This window comes from Alexandromys fortis, unplaced genomic scaffold (genome assembly GCF_014885135.2).
Source record: "Alexandromys fortis isolate MF-2015 unplaced genomic scaffold, M_Fortis_MF-2015_v1.1 scaffold_137, whole genome shotgun sequence".
Taxonomy (NCBI): Eukaryota; Metazoa; Chordata; class Mammalia; order Rodentia; family Cricetidae; genus Alexandromys; species Alexandromys fortis.
The window spans coordinates 1,203,960-1,220,119 of record NW_026068009.1 but is presented as its reverse complement, the minus strand read 5'-3'; the positions used below and the strand labels follow the sequence as shown (position 1 = coordinate 1,220,119).

General features: G+C 35.9%; 1 protein-coding gene across 1 annotated transcript in view; it reads left to right on the top strand.

The window, feature by feature from the left end:
• The window catches only part of Galntl6 (polypeptide N-acetylgalactosaminyltransferase like 6), a 1,029,419-nt gene that overhangs the window by 391,127 nt on the left and 622,132 nt on the right, over positions 1-16,160 (top strand). The window lies entirely within an intron of this gene.

Sequence of the window (16,160 nt, the reverse complement as noted above, 5' to 3'; positions counted from 1 at the left end):
CCCAACCCAACCCCCCCATCCATTCCTCAGAGAGGGTAAGGCCTCCCATGGAGAGTCAACAAAGTTTGACACATGACTTGAGGCAGGACCAAGGCTCTCCCCTCCCCTGCATCTAAACTGAGCAAGCTATCCATCCATAGGGAATGGTCTCCAAAGAGCCAGGTCATGCACTAGGAATAAACTCTGGTTCCCCTGCTAGTGGCCCCACAAAATGCCTAAGCCACAAAACTGTTACCTACCTTCAGAGGACCTAGTTAGGTATTATGCAGGTTGCTCAGCTGTCAGTCCAGAGTCAGGGAGCTCCTACTTGCTCGAGTCAGTTGTTCCTATGGGTTTCCCCATTATGGTGTTGGTCCCTTTGCTCATAAAACTGCTCCTTCTTCTCTGTGAATGGACTCCAAGAGCTTGGCCCAGTGCTTAGCCGGGTTTTGTTTTGTCTTAATTTTAAGTTCCTGAAGGCTCCTTTCTATTTTTTTTAACTTTTAATGCATTCTTTACAATTTTTAAACTTTATTGGTGTGAAGGTGTCAGATCCCCTAGAACTGGAGTTATAGACAATTGTGAGCTGCCATGTGGGTTCTAGAAACTGAACCCAGGTCCTTTTGAAGGACCAGTGCTCTTAACTGCTGAGCCATCTGTCTAGCCCTGTACCACATTTTCTTTATCCATTCATCTATCATCTAGTTTGTTTCCAACTTCTGATTATTGTGAATAAAGAAGCAGCGAACATGTTTTAACATGTCTGCAGCAGGGTGACACACCATTTATGTATACACCAAAAGTGCTATTTTGGTCTTGAAGTAGATCAATTACCATCCTCCCAAGGCATCACCATGCTGATTTCCCTAATTGCTGCATGTGTTTGCAATTCCACCAAGAATGGATGAGTATACTCTTTATTCCACATCCTCGACATCATGAGTTGTCATTTGTTTTTCATTATTAATCATTGATCTTAGTACCTGTGCTAAGGGTGTTTTGTTCAGAAAGTCTTTTCCTGTGCCATTAAGTTCAAGGTTATCCCCCTCATTTCCTTCTGCCAAGTTCAGTGTATCTGATCTTATGGTAAGATCTTTGATTCATTTGGAGTTGAGTTTTGTGCCAAGGTAAAAGTGTGAATATTTTGAATTCTTCTACATGTAACCATCCAGTTAGACCCACAGCATTTTTTAAAGATGTGGTCTTTCCAAGTGTGGAAGCTTTCTGTTGTTGATATCTACCTTTGATCTATTGTGGACAAAAATATTTAGGGCGTTATTTCAATTTTCTTGGTTATGTGTAGACTTACTCTGTGTCCATGTACATGATCAATGTTGAAGAAAGTTCCATGAGCTTCTGAGAAGAAGGCATGTTTTAAATGTTTGGGTAACATGTTCTGTGAATAGCTGTTAGGTCCATTTGGTTTATAAGGTCTGTTAGCTCCAGTATTTATCTTTTTACTTTTCCTGGATAACCTGCCTATTGGTGAAAGCAGGGTTTTAAAGATTCCAACTGTCACTATGTCAGTGTCAATATTTATTTTTCTATGTTAAATTTGAGTTATAACTTTGTTTTTTCTTTTATGAACTTGAATGCTCTTGTTTTTTATATAGATGTTTAGAATCACAAGGTCCTCTTGGCTGATATTTTTGATGAGTATGTAGTATCTTTCCCAATCTCTTCTGACTAGTTTCAGTTTAAAGTCTAACTTGACAGATAATAAAATGGCTACACCCAAGTCCATTTATTAGAATGTCTTCTTTTTTCCAGACTTTTAGCCTGTGGAGACGTTTATCTTTGATGTCAAGGTTTATATCTTGGAAGCAGCAGAAGGATGGATCCTGTTTTTACATAGAGTCTGTTAGTCTGTGTCTTTTTATTAGGGAATTGAGACCATTGATGTTGAAAATTATGATCATTGAGAGTAATCAAAAAGCAATGTTTGTTGATTTCTGTTAATTTGATTTTGTATTTTTTTTCTTCATTTGATATGCTTTTTGGGAGGTTATTTATTGCTTGTTTGTGCTTAGGTGTGGTTAACCTTAAAACGTTTTTCTTCTATCATCCTTCTGCAAGGATGATTTGTAGAGAGATACTGCTTAGATTAAGTTTTGTCTTGGAAAGTTTTTCTCCATTTATTGTGATTGAATGTTTTGTTGAGTATAGCACACTGGACTAGCATCTGTGGTCCCCTAGATTCTCTAGAACATCTATCCACGCACTTTTGGCTTTTAGAGTTTCCAGTCAGGTGTTAATGTAACATTATATAGTACTTGATCTGCATTTCATAGTACTTAATCCTTTTCTCTGCATCTTTTGATATTATTTCTTTGTTCTGTATATTTAGATTATTATTATGTGTTTAGAGGAATTTTTATTCTGTTCCAGTCTATTTGATGTTCTGTATGCTTCTTTTTTTTAAATTTTTTTTATTAAAAATTTCTGCCTTTTCCCTGCCTCCCTTTTCCCTCCCCCTTCCCCCTTTTCCCTCTTTCCTTTTCCCTTCCCCTCCCTCGCCAGTACAAAGAGCAGTCAGGGTTCCCTGCCCTGTGGGCAGTCCAAGGTCCTCCCCCCTCCATCCAGGTCTAGGAAGGTGAGCATCCAAACAGGCTAGGCTCCCACGAAGCCAGTACATGCAGTAGGATCAAAACTCAGTGCCATTGTCCTTGGCTTCTCAGCCGCCCTCATTGTCCACCATTGTCCAGTTTTATCCCATGCTTTTTCAGTTCCAGTCCAGCTGGCCTTGGTGAGCTCCCAATAGATTAGCCCCACTGTCTCAGTGGGTGGGTGCCCCCCTCGTGGTCCTGACTTCCTTGCTCATGTTCTCCCTCCTTCTGTTCCTCATTTGTACCTTGGGAGCTCAGTCCATTGCTCCAATGTGGGTCTCTGTCTCTATCTCCATCCATCGCCAATAGACAGCTTCTTATTTAGGTTATGGTGATTTTCTTCTATGATTATTTTGGAAATATTTTCTGTGACTTTGGCCTAGGTATCTTCTCTTTCCTATATTCACATTATTGATGTGGGAGTGATTTCTTATTAATAAAGAAACTGCCTAAACCCCTTGATAGGCCAACCCTTAGGTGGGTGGAGTAAATAGAACAGAATGCTGGGAAAAGAAGCTGAGTCAAGGAGTCACCATGGTTCTCCCACTCCAGACAGATGCAGGTTAAGATCCTCCCTGGTAAGCCACCTCGTGGGCTACACAGAACATTAGAAATGGGTTAGAACAATATGTAAGAGCTAGCCAATAAGAGTCTGGAACTAATGGGTCAGGCAGTGTTTAAAAGAATACAGTTTCCGTGTAATTATTTCGGGCATAAGCTAGCCATGTGGGCGGCCAGGTGCCGGGGACACAGCCTTGCCGCTCCTATTTCTATACATTATTCTCAGAATATTTGGTCTTCTCATAGGATCAAGATTTTCTAGTTGTTTTGTGTCACAAGTTTTTTTTTTCATTTAACATTTCTTTAACTGAGATATCGATTTCTTCATCTCATTTCCATTGTCTGAGAGGCTTTGTCTCCTCCGTCTCTTACAATGCTTTGGTGGGTATTTTGGCAAGTACAGTGAAACTGGAGAAACTTTTCTATAGGCTTTGGATGTTATTTGATAACAATTTTAGCTTTTGTATTAGTAGATGCTAATCTCCTGCTAAGTAAATAGATCCTAAATAGTTTTGTATCTATTGTCACATGATGTTAGTTCTGATACAGAATATCTCAATGTGTTTTTATTTTAAGCATATTCCTGAGGGTAAGAGATGTTAAACATTTTTCATGTTGATTAGACATTTAGAAATCACCCATGGGAGCTATTTGTTTCATTAGTCCATTTATTGATTGGTTTATTTGATGTTTGGGGATATAGTCCTTGTATTGTTAGGTATTTCATTTACTAATATACCAAACTATAGCTAGTAAAAATGATTTTCCTGTAGGTTGGGCTTTTGTGGTGGTTGTTATTTATGCCTTTCTGGTCAGGACCTCTCTAAATTTTCTCTAATCATACTTGTTTATTTGTTTCCATTTGTTCTGAGCTAGTAGAGCCTTTTTTTATAAAGAGCCATTGTGTTCTTGCTTGTTTTACTCATCCATTTTGCTATCAAGTGTATTCCCATCCTTCAGTTTCAGAACTTACGTCCAGAACAATTTTGAATTGGCTATATTTTCACATAAAATATAGGGATTCCATTTTATTCTTCTAAATGCGGTCATCCAGTTTCCCATTATTTTCCAAGAGGCTGTCTTTATGTCAATGTTTTTGCTAAAATCTCAGGTGTCTATAGATGTGTTGGTTACTTAGGGGTACTCTGTCTATTACAGCGATATATATGTCTGTTTTTAACCCATCTCTATTATTTGCTTTAGTATTTTTTTTTTGTTCACTTGATTGCTAGGTTGGCTTCTTTGTCACATACAGCTCCATAGTTCTATAGTATAACTTGAAATCATATAATATGATATAATCTGCATTTTTAATATATTAGGATTGCTTTGGCAATTCAAAATCTTGTCTACTTCCATAAGAATTTTAGGATTGGTCTTTTTCAAGTTCCTTGAAGAATATTACTGAAATTGAGATAGATTTTATTGATTCTCTAGATTGCTCTTGGTAATACCTAGTTACTGTTATTGCTATGATAAAGCAAGAGCAAAAGACAACTTGAGTAAAGAAAGATTTATTTAATTTATTCTTCTAAATCACAGTCCCATATTATGATAAGTCAAGGTAAGACCTCATGCAGGGACCAATAAAGAAATCGCTAACACCCCTTACTGCCTTACTTGCTTGCTTGCTCACATAATTTCATACACAACATATAAACCCCTGTCTGAAGGTGGTATCACCCATAGTTAGCTGAACCCTCTTGCATCATTTATCCATCAAATTAACATCCTACAGTCATGTCCACAGGCCAGTATGATTGAGGCAATTCTTAATTTTCCCAGATAATTCTACATTGCAGCAAGTTGACAATAGAACTTAACTATTACACTCTATCCCTTGTAATCTTGACAAACAAACATATCACGGTTGAGCTATAATTTAATATGATTTAAAATACAGTGCAAGTTTAAAAGTCTCCCAGGCTTTAAAATTAAAAATATTTAAAAATCTGTCATCTTTTTTAAAAATTCAAAGTTTCTTAAATGTGAGCTTCCATGAAAATACAACCAAGTTATCTACTTATATACTATTTATTATCCCAAAGCTAAAGAACCAGGCCATAAAATTAACCAGATAAAATCAAAAGCAAAATCTAGTGGTTTCAGTCTCATTCTGGAGTTCAGTGTCTAGCATCTGGAACTTACTCATGATCGTGTGGGCTCCAAACTCTTGGCCACTGTCACTTCTCTAATTTTTCTTTTTTCCTATGAGTTTGCACATCCTGTGCTGTAGAATCAGGTCCAATCCACACTCTACTACTGTTCCTGGCATGCAAATTAACTGATACTTCCCCTTCCCCAGTAGCTTCTCCTAATAGCTCTTCTTGGATTCCAACCTGTTGGCAAGGTGATGAACCTTAACCACTCCCCGTGACACACACCCAGTCTTACATTCCTTATAGCTTTAAAATAACTATGACACGGGAAACTTTAATTTATCATTTACTAAGTTCTTCTTCCCACTTTATGTGGAGTTTTGGCACATCATGCACAACAGTGTACACATGCAGACGTCCTCCCCCACTGTCCTAATGATGTGCTGAAGTTTTGCTGATCTTTTTTTTTAGTTAGAGCTGATTCTTCAGCCACAGCAGGTTAGCATCCATTGCCCCAGTAAATTACAAAAGCTTTCACATTCGTATTTACCTCATCCAAATTATTATATACATGACCATGATAGTCTTTGAGCCCTTCTGTAACTTCACAAGCCAAGCTTTCAATGGTTGTTTTTTTTTTTCAGCATTCTTACCTTCCAAGCACCCAAAACATCTCATTATGCTGTGAGTGCTCGATGTATAAAGCATTGATTACACAGAACAATTGGTTAAAATAGGTGTACCCTTCTGAAGATGTGTTTTCTAGAATTATAAGGATGTTGAAATGAATCAAACCTATGTATAATGCTGGCAATAAACATTTTTTTGTTTGGTTTTAGTGTTCCCACTAAAGGGCAAAACACCTTCACAGAATAGTAAAATGCTTTATAAAACTGCTAATTTTTTAGAAAATATGTAGGTATTAGAAAATTGCAATTATTATAATAGTTACTATATTACTCTGTATTAGAACATAAATACCTTTATAATCTATCTAAGAAATGTGTATGATAAATTACATCATTTTTTCTAAACAAAAGAATGTAACATTAATGATCTGACTAAAAATAAAGACTAGCTCAAAGAAATAAATTGCATTTTAAATAATATAGCTTGCATTTTTACTTGCTTTGTAGTAACAAATGTAGTTGAGTACAGAAATATGGTAGATTAGTTTAATACAAATTAATGATGAGCATAGGCTGAATAACATGCCAATAGAAGATCATTCATAGTAGCAAAACAGTTCATGTAAGTAGTTTGGCTAATAGCATCCAAATTAATTATCACTGAATGAATGCCAGCATTTCACTAGTTAAATATTTTATTATGTTATTGTAGATTATTAAACACCTTCATGAGAACACTTTCACTTCATTTTCATAATTTATAGAGATTAAATGTGAGGAATACATTGATTTTTCTAGATCAGTGGGTAATTGAAGCAAATTAGCCTTTAATCTAAAATTTAATTTTCCTTCTCAACTACCTTTTGCTTGGCTCTTTCATAGCCTAAATCAATCTTTGAAAATATGATTGAAGAGAGAACATGAAATGCTAAATTCACTATAAAAACGTTATTAGCTGGTCCTTTGAGATTCTGCATTAGTAAGAAGAATTTTAGGTATTCTGTGTTATCTGTTACTATTAATAATTGAAAAATAGAAGAAATGAGCCAATTCTTTTTATCAATGAAATTAGTTTTTATATCTATTTCATCTACTTTTGCAATTACAAAAACATAAGGCAGAGCTTGGGTAATGTTACCTTGTGTTTGTTCAAGTTATTTTTTTTAACTGCAAAAGTCCTCTTTATAATCTAGTACTACCCACAAGTTTGTGAGGAGAGGCAGGTAAGTTCTGCATATTCTGAATTTATGGCCGACAAAGATGACAAATATTCACAGGATTTGAATATTAAGTAAGGCTCCGAATGTACTACAGATGCGTTCTTGACAAATAAATTAAATTGACACCTAATCCTTACTTTATCTGGCTGACAGGAAAATCAGTTACAATGCTTTCTCTCCCCAGAGGCATAAGCAAGGAGACTGTCTTGTGCACAGTAATATACTCCAGACTTATCTCTTTTATTTTCTGTCCTCTCAGCACTGCATCCATCATTCAAAGCAACAGACACTCTTAGGCCTCTCAAGTGCTTGAGTTCTGATGATTCCTGCCTTTCAAACTTCAAGAGCTATTCACTAAAGCAAGGATTCCCTATTCAGGAGAGAGGCTCCTGAGGGCACTCTCCTCTGCACCCTCTGCTCCTTAGGCATTTCCCTGATTCACAGGGGCTGTGCCTTGCGTTGGCATCTTCCTTGCCTCTTTAACTGCAGCTCTGATCATAGACTTCCTTCCACTCTAGATTCTTTTAGTCCTAAAAGATCCAACAGTAACAGTAACTGCACCCTGGATAAAGTTCCAGAGGCAATAATTTAAAGCTGTCTATTTCTATGAGCTACTCAAAAGGCAGAAAGTGTTAGCGTCTCGAAAATTACCTTGTTGAGAATAAAAGCTGCAGAAATTATAGATATCATTCTGTGAGTCAAAAGCATTGAAATCTCGGTCTTTTAAATCTGCTCTCTATATTTTATTCTATCATTTTGTGGATTTTGTATATTCATTCAATTGGTCTGTATTGACATATATCTTTCTAAAGAGTTTATTTTTCCAATACCCTGAAAAACTCATAAATCTCGCAGTTCCCCAGAGAATACTAAAGAGTACCGAATAGTTTCCCTTATTCTGTTTTATTCATGATAAACTATGACTCGATTTCATTCTTTTTTATGGCAAAATTAAACACTATTACAGAAATAATTCTTTTTAAAACTAAGATAATGCAGACTCATTCCTAAATGTAGCTGGTAGGTCATTTGACTTCTGAAACCTTAACAAATAAAAATGAATTCATTCATTTATTCACTAATGCTACTGAACAGTCAAGCCAAGTGGTACCTATGTGGCTCATCTATGGGTGGCGGTGGTGACAGTATCAATGAGGAGAGAGTGACTGCTTGAGAGGAAATGGAAAATCCTGGCAATGAAATAAAATGGGAATGTAGGGTGGTGAGACAATAACTCAAACTGAGCAAAACATCAATTCAAAGGCCAAGCCACAAGTACCTACCCAGGAATGCCATGATGTCCAGTGTGGTGAATATTCAAAAAAACTACATATTGAGTTCACCAAGACGAATCTTGTCAAAACACATATGAAATACTGACATGAAAGGAGTGCACAGCTGTGAAACGGGTTTCACTAAACAAGGCCATCATTAAGAAGGCAAGTGAATGAAAGATAAAGGGGGAGATTATGAGGAGTGGAGGGAAATGAGTAATTTATTTCCAGGAATGCCACTTAGAAAGCTGTGTGTGTGTGTGTGTGTGTGTGTGTGTGTGTGTGTGTGTGTGTGTGTGTGTGTGATGTCTGACTGTAGGTCTCTGTACAGGTTTTCATCTCCTGAGTGAAGAAGATTCTCTGATGATGGGAAATATTTGAACCTGGGACTTAAAAATGAAATTGGAAAGGATAAAAGAAGGAAAATAAAAATATGTATGTGATATGTTCGATCAGTGTGACTCATAAACCTTTCTTAAGTACTGAGGTAAACGGTTCACAGGGGAAGGCATAGTTACAGACTCCTGAGTATATAGTCTATTCTTTGTGGTTTAGATTGATAAGTTTATCTCCTAGAAGAAGTAGGTGTTACTGCTTTGCAATAATATAAAAAAGTGTCTACTTATGTGAACGTTAAGGGGGATGAAGACATACTTTCCATGCAGGGCTTCACTATGGGGGAAATGATTGCCCGTGCTGAGCTGTTTATAGAAGCTATTGAACTTCTGGAAAAATTATAAACTAAGGAATTTACCTGCCTTAACAGGAAAAAATACAACAGAGCTTATACAATCTTAAGCAATCTTACAAAATACACATATGGATTTTGCTTTCAGGTCCCAGAAAATATCATAAACTGAACATAAGAGCAACTAGGCCTTGAATTACTCTGCTGAATATTGACGTACATAAACTAATGACACATGACAGAAAAAAATGATGATTTTTCTCACTGAAAGTTATAAAGAAAATCTAAGCTCATTATTCAGGTTCCCAGAAAAGAGCTACTGGATTACATGGAAAAATATGGGAGATTTTGAATTCTTTTGAAAGGGGAGCATTTTACAAGAATCAGAACTGTCTCAGAACTTGGGTATATTTATCTAGTTATAATTCATTTCTGAAGTTAGACGATTTTATGAAGGCTGGAGCCATGTCAATTTTTACCCATGTTTTTAAATCTTACTAACAGCTTTTGCTTTGTAAAGAGGATATAATAGATATTTGTGGAATAAAGTGTAAATTGATGTATTAAATAATTGAGCACCAATTCTTTGAATCTAATTACTTCACTATTGTTGTTTGCCTGGTTTATTGGGAAATTTCACCACAAGGTCTCACTACGCAGCTCAGACTTCCCTAACACTACCATACTGTAGAGGATGGCTTGGGACTCGCTCCTGTGTCAGCCTTCTCAGTACTCCAATTGCACAGGCTTGCCATCCTGCCAGATTTGAAAACACACATTTTGAAAGTCAATTGTACCATAGGGATTAAATGAACGGAACAGTGTATATACAAAATGCATTTATCATTATTTTCTCAAGTTATAATTTTGTTCAGCATTAAAATGCCAGTAACAACTGACATTGACTTGTCCATTCTTCTTCCTTCTGTTGTACTTAACATTGAGCAGGTGATAGCTTTGCATGAGCCTGACTTAAAAAAAACCTGTAATATGTGAGCCACCATGTGGGTGCTGGGAATTAAACCCAGGTCCTCTACAAGAGCATCAGGTGTTCTTAACCACATCTCCACCCCCCAGAGTTCTATGGGTATATCAATTCCTCCATATTACAATTTTTCAAAAATTATATTTTTTTTAATTTCATTTTACATTCCAACCACAGTTCACCCTTCCACCCTCCTCCTGCCCCCCACCCCACAGCCCACCTTCCATCCATTTCTCTCAACAGGTAAAGGCTCCAAAGGAGGATCAACAAAATGTGGCATATTACGTTGGGAGCAAGACCATGTCCCTACCCCCTGCCTTATTGTCTCACACAGGAAGCCTCGATGGGAACAAACTAGGCCCTCTATATGTGGGAGGTGAAACTTGACTCTTTGAGGGACCCCTGGCAGTAGGACCAGAATCTATCCCGGGTGCATAAGCTAGCTTGCTGGAGCCCATTACCTATGGTGGAATGCCATGCTCAGCCTTAATGCATGGAGGAGGGGCTTGATCCTGCCCCAACTTAATGGGCCAGACTTGCTTGACTCCCCATGGGAGCACTTACCATTGGGAGAAATGGATGAGTAGTGGGCTTAGAGGAAATGAGGCAGGGCTGGAGGAGGGTGTAAGAGAGAACTGTTGCTGGAATTTAAAATGAAATTTGAAAAATAATAAATAAACATAATATAATATGAAGTAACTAATATCTCATAGAACTCTAAAGAACTGAATTTTAATCATCATGCATGTCTAAAAATCTTATATCCCAACATGTCTTGAAAAAAACTAATGCTTCACTAAACAAATATTGTAAATGATTTTTATGCTTTTTTTCTTCAACTACCAGTCAAGTTGTAAAATCAAAATAAATTGTTAAATAGTATTTGTTACTGAAAAGAAGTTGAAGCATTTAAACTTTTCTGCATAACACAGAGATACCCATTCTGTCACTACTTGATAGTGTAATAATTATCTCATTTTCCTTCTCTGTCTCATAGCTACACTCTAAGTGACCTTTTTGGTAAGGTTGTGTTTTAAGGACCATTTCTTTATTGAATTTAAATATGTCAATACATTTAATTATGTTTTTCTATTTTGTATTATTTGGCAGTGACCACAGTTTACCCCAATTCACATTTAGAGAAGCTATTTTTGTGTATTATTATTTCTCTTACAGACAATGGAATGTTCTGAGAACATATGTGAACAATGTGGAACTAATGGATATCTACAAAACATATTAATTTGGGAGCCGGGAATATAGTTTAGTAAACATGAGGACCTTCCATGAGTTTTATTTCTAATGTGCAGTCTTGGTGGTTTGTGTTCATAATCCCAGTGCTGGGTAGGCAGCCAGGTGTCTCCATGAGTCTCAATGGCCAGATAACATAGTTACTGACTTTATCACAAAATATAAGGGAGCACCTAAGAAAAGGTATTTCTCGTTAACTTTTGGATTACAAACACACAAGCATACACACATATGCACAAACACACACACACATCAAAATGAAATCAAATTATTTGAAAATCCTCAAAACTAGTTGCCATTTAAATTGACTGAGAAGGTACATCCTGCATACATTTTCATGATGCTAAATAAAAGTCTGTGTCAGAAAAGTAAACCATTACAAGAATGCCAATTTGCTTGTTATTATGTGAAATCTATAGTTTACTAAGTGAAATAGAAGTGAGATCTTGAATTCACACCTTGTCATTCTCTTCATGTCTATAGTTGCAATATTTAAACAATACGTAGTTCGACAAATCTCCTAGAAGAATCAAGCACTTTCATGTTTACCATAATTTTTCAGAGTTTTAATCTCTACTTCAAGTTTTTTTTGGTTAGCATCCTGGGTTTTTGAATGTTAATCTGAGTTTTATTTTAGGAAATGGGAATCTATGCTTCAAATGAATATTTCTTTCTTTCCTTCCTTCTTTCTTTGAATTTACAAGGTAGTTTATTATTTCATTACCCTTTATTCCTTCCAGTTCCTCCCCATCTCCCTTCCCATCCCAATGTTCTCCATTTCTGCCCCTGCCTCCTTAGAAAAGAACAGACTTCTAAGTAATAACAACCAAACATGAGCAAATAAAATATAAGATATAACAAAATCCATCACTTGGAGGCTAGACAAGGTGATCAGAAATGAAAAGAGCCCCAAGAGCAGGCCCAAGAATCAGAGACTCACCCATTCACACACTCAGGAGTCCCAGGAAAATACTAAGCTGAAAGCTATAATATATACACAGAGGACCTGGTACAGCCCCTTCTCAGCACTGTGTTTGCATCTTATGTCTCTATGAGTTCATACAAGTCTATTCACTTGGTTTAGGGAACCTCGTTCTCCTGGTAACCACCTATTCTCTCTTTTTGGATCATTTTTCTCAGACTGAGCTCTGAAGGTAGGAATTGAATGGAGGCATCTATTTAGAGCTGTGAGTTTTGTGGAGTGTTGTGTGTGTGTGTGTGTGTGTGTGTGTGTGTGTGTGTGTGTGTGTGTATGTGTGTGGGATGTATGCCTGTGGGTCTCTACATAGGTTCCCATCACCTGAGTGAAGAAGATTCTCTAAGGATGACCAAATAAGGCACTGATCTATGCATATAGAAGAATATAATTCATAGTCATTTTATCACTATTTGTTAGCATTTGATTTTACCCTAGACCTCTGGGCTATCTATTATTTGACTTTTGATCATATAAGCAATGCCAAATATGTATCCCATCTGGCAGAGTGAGCTTTAAGAAAAATCAGGCACTGCTTGATTATTCCCACAAACTCTGTACCCCCATTTCCCTATCATATTTTGCAGGCAGGACAGCATTATAAATCAAAGGTTCATAATTAGGTTGGGGTCCACATTTTTCTTCTGTTAGCCTACGAAGTACCTCTCTGTACTAAAGACATTAGGATATAGGGTGTCTAATCATCAGCTAAACTATCCATGTCCAATTAGTTACGTAGATGGTGTCTTCAGCAATGGTGCCTTGCTGTCTTGTCAATATGTTATGTTTTGCAATCAAGGTACACAATGCCATCAGCAATAGGGTCTTACCATCTAGGATGTGAGCAATCAAGGTTAACTATCATAACCTGCATAGTGTAGAAGCCCTCTGAAGCCTTTCTGATCAACAGCTCTTGTGAAGTTTTCACATATCTGACACTACAGTTTTGTTTTTAGTGATTCATGATGTCTAGGATCAACATTCACCCATGTAGAATGCTTCCATTTGAGGTCTATTTTAAATTCTCTTAATAGGTTTATAAAAGTGGGTTTTCATGTGACATTTTTATACATTCTTAGTTCTGGCTCATCCTTCCCCTGTAACTCATCTTCTTTCTCATAGGATATTGATAATTGATTAATAGTAGAAACTTGCTTTATTCACCAAAATCCTTCTGGAAAACAATGAACTCCCTTTCTAACATTTATTTTATTTTATTATTTTTTAAAAGGTATTTTTCTACTTGACTCTTTATGATGCTGCAGCTATTGGGGGGGGCTTTCTCTCTTATCTCTGCTTTTAGATCACTTTAACTGAATAGAGTAATTTCAATGAGTTCCTTCAAAAATTGAGAGTTACTATTTAATGAAGGAATCATGAATTGCAATTTTTATGAGGAAACTTGACTTTATTTTGTACTACTTTTATTTTTTTTCAGTTCAGTATGAGATGTAACACTACTTGTAGAATTTGACAACAGAATAGTAAAGAATATGATATCTTTGGTGATAAAATTTTTCAGAGTGCCTACATCTTAGCTTGTTTCTGCTTTCTCCACTCTAATTTTACCTCAATTCTATAAATGTGATCTATCTTATCTATCTCTACTTATATCCTTGTTCTTAGAGGACTCTCAATTTTTAATCATAGATTGTTTGCATGACTAAATTATATTGCTTTCCTCTGAATATTAAGTTTTATTAAATACATAATCATCTCATGGTACAAGATGCCTCATAGTATTATCAAGTTTGTCATTTTAATAAGAATTATGCAGGAAAATGTGATTATACAGGAAAGAAGAAGTAGAGGATTGGAGGGAATTTAAAATATTAATTATCTGCCTAGCCTCACTTGTTGCCTTCGTAAATAAAAATACCGAGAGACGAAAAGCTAAAGAGCTCATCATAGTTCTAGTTCTTTGTGGAAGTTTGATATGAAATTTAGGTTTGGATATTTAGTTTTCACCTCAGAATTTCTCTCTACACACCAGTGAAGCTGTTCTATGATGAGAAATTAATCAACACTGTCATACTATACATAGAGAAGTAGTCATTCTGTTCCTGATTAATTCTGTGAATCAGTTCACCTTTAAAACAAAATAAAGACAACCAACAAATAAAAGAGAGAAAGATGGGAAAATTTAGAAGTGACAAAGGATATAGCCATGCTTCTAATTTACATTGTCCAAAGCTGGAAGAAAATATCTACCCACTATACTATCAAAGAGAAAAATGGTCTAAAAAAATTGTCATGTACTCACAACAAATAAAACAAAACTTTAAATATTCCAAATATATTTAAGGATTTTCAATGGCTGATACTCCATAAAGCTTAGAAGAATATCAAATAGCTATTAACTGAGAGACAATTACTATTTTCATATTTTATGTTTATTTTACCAACAAAATCTAATAATCAAAATGTCTACTTTACAAATAAAGAACGACATTTTCCAGAGAAAATATAATATAGTTTATAAATGGAAATATAATAAGGAAAAAGTAATTGTTATGTTACTTTGTTTTAAATATGGCTCCTCACCTCAGCAACACTTAGTGCATAACAGTGAAATATTTCAATACAAATATTAGAAATATACTCAAGAAGCCATGTATGTAAAGCCATGTTATTCTTGACAAATTGTTTCCTTTTGTTGATCTAGTACTGCAGATTCATAACCTCATTGATAATTTTATGTATAGCAGGAATTATGCATTGATTTGTGTAGCAAATTTCCACACACTCTAAAGTCAGATGATTAGCAAGGATTCAATAACTGTGTATGTATAAATTTTAGGACATGCCACACCTAGACACAAAATATGAAAAGTCATTCATATTGGTCTTTACCAGCCTTTCTCCAAAGCTGTAATAAAAAAGAACCCAGTCTGGGCAGTGGTAGCACATGCCTTTAATCCTAGCACTCAAGAGTCAGCAACAGGCAGATCTTTGAGTCTGAAGCCGGCCTGGTCTACCGAGTGAGTTTCAGGACACCAGAACAGCCAGAGAAGTAGAGAGAAACATCAAAACACAAAACAAACAATCATACAAAAAGAACCCCAATTCTGTTCAATCGTGTCCTAGCAAATGACTATTTCAGGAGGTGAGGCTGCAAAAACAGTCCAAGGATGTAATTGAAAGGACTGTAATAAACATACTACAACAGAGGAGACACACAAAGACAATTAAAGAAACTTTAAGCATTATTTCACAACTTTTTCTTTTGGTTTCTACGTGCATATGCACCAATTTTGACGAATACTGTAGAGATAAACTTCCAACATTCATAAGCACACATTAAGTACCCACTGTCTAGTTTCAATATGCAAATACTCAATTACTTTTATTTACACTACCAAGGTAAGAAAATGTATAGTTTATGAGATTTGACTATAATATGTTTTAGGAAAGGAACAACCAGTATGATGAGACAGTTTGACTTGAAAAAAGGAAAAAACACAATCCTCTCTGACATCTTCAAACAAATCTGTTGCTTATTCAAATAAAAAACTAATGAAGAACTTTTAAAGCAAATTTAGTGTCAATCTACTAACAGATCTGAAATAGAATGACTTACTAGGTTCCCCCAAAGAGGAATATAATACCTTGTGGCCATGTTTTATTGATATTCATATTCAATCTGAAGTTTTTGTAAAATCAATCTTCAGTGGTTACTTCCAAGAAGATACAGTCAAGCCTGCGAATGAGGCATGAAATAGGAATTCTACCTAAGCAGACGGCTCACCTGCTGTGAATGAGCATGATGAGAATTGCCTATCCATTTTACTCGTGATATAGCTAAGGGCTTAGATGCTTAGATATAGGTATTCAGTGTTCGGTGAATTGAAGAAACTGTGTATGCGTGTATATATGTATGTATGTATGTATG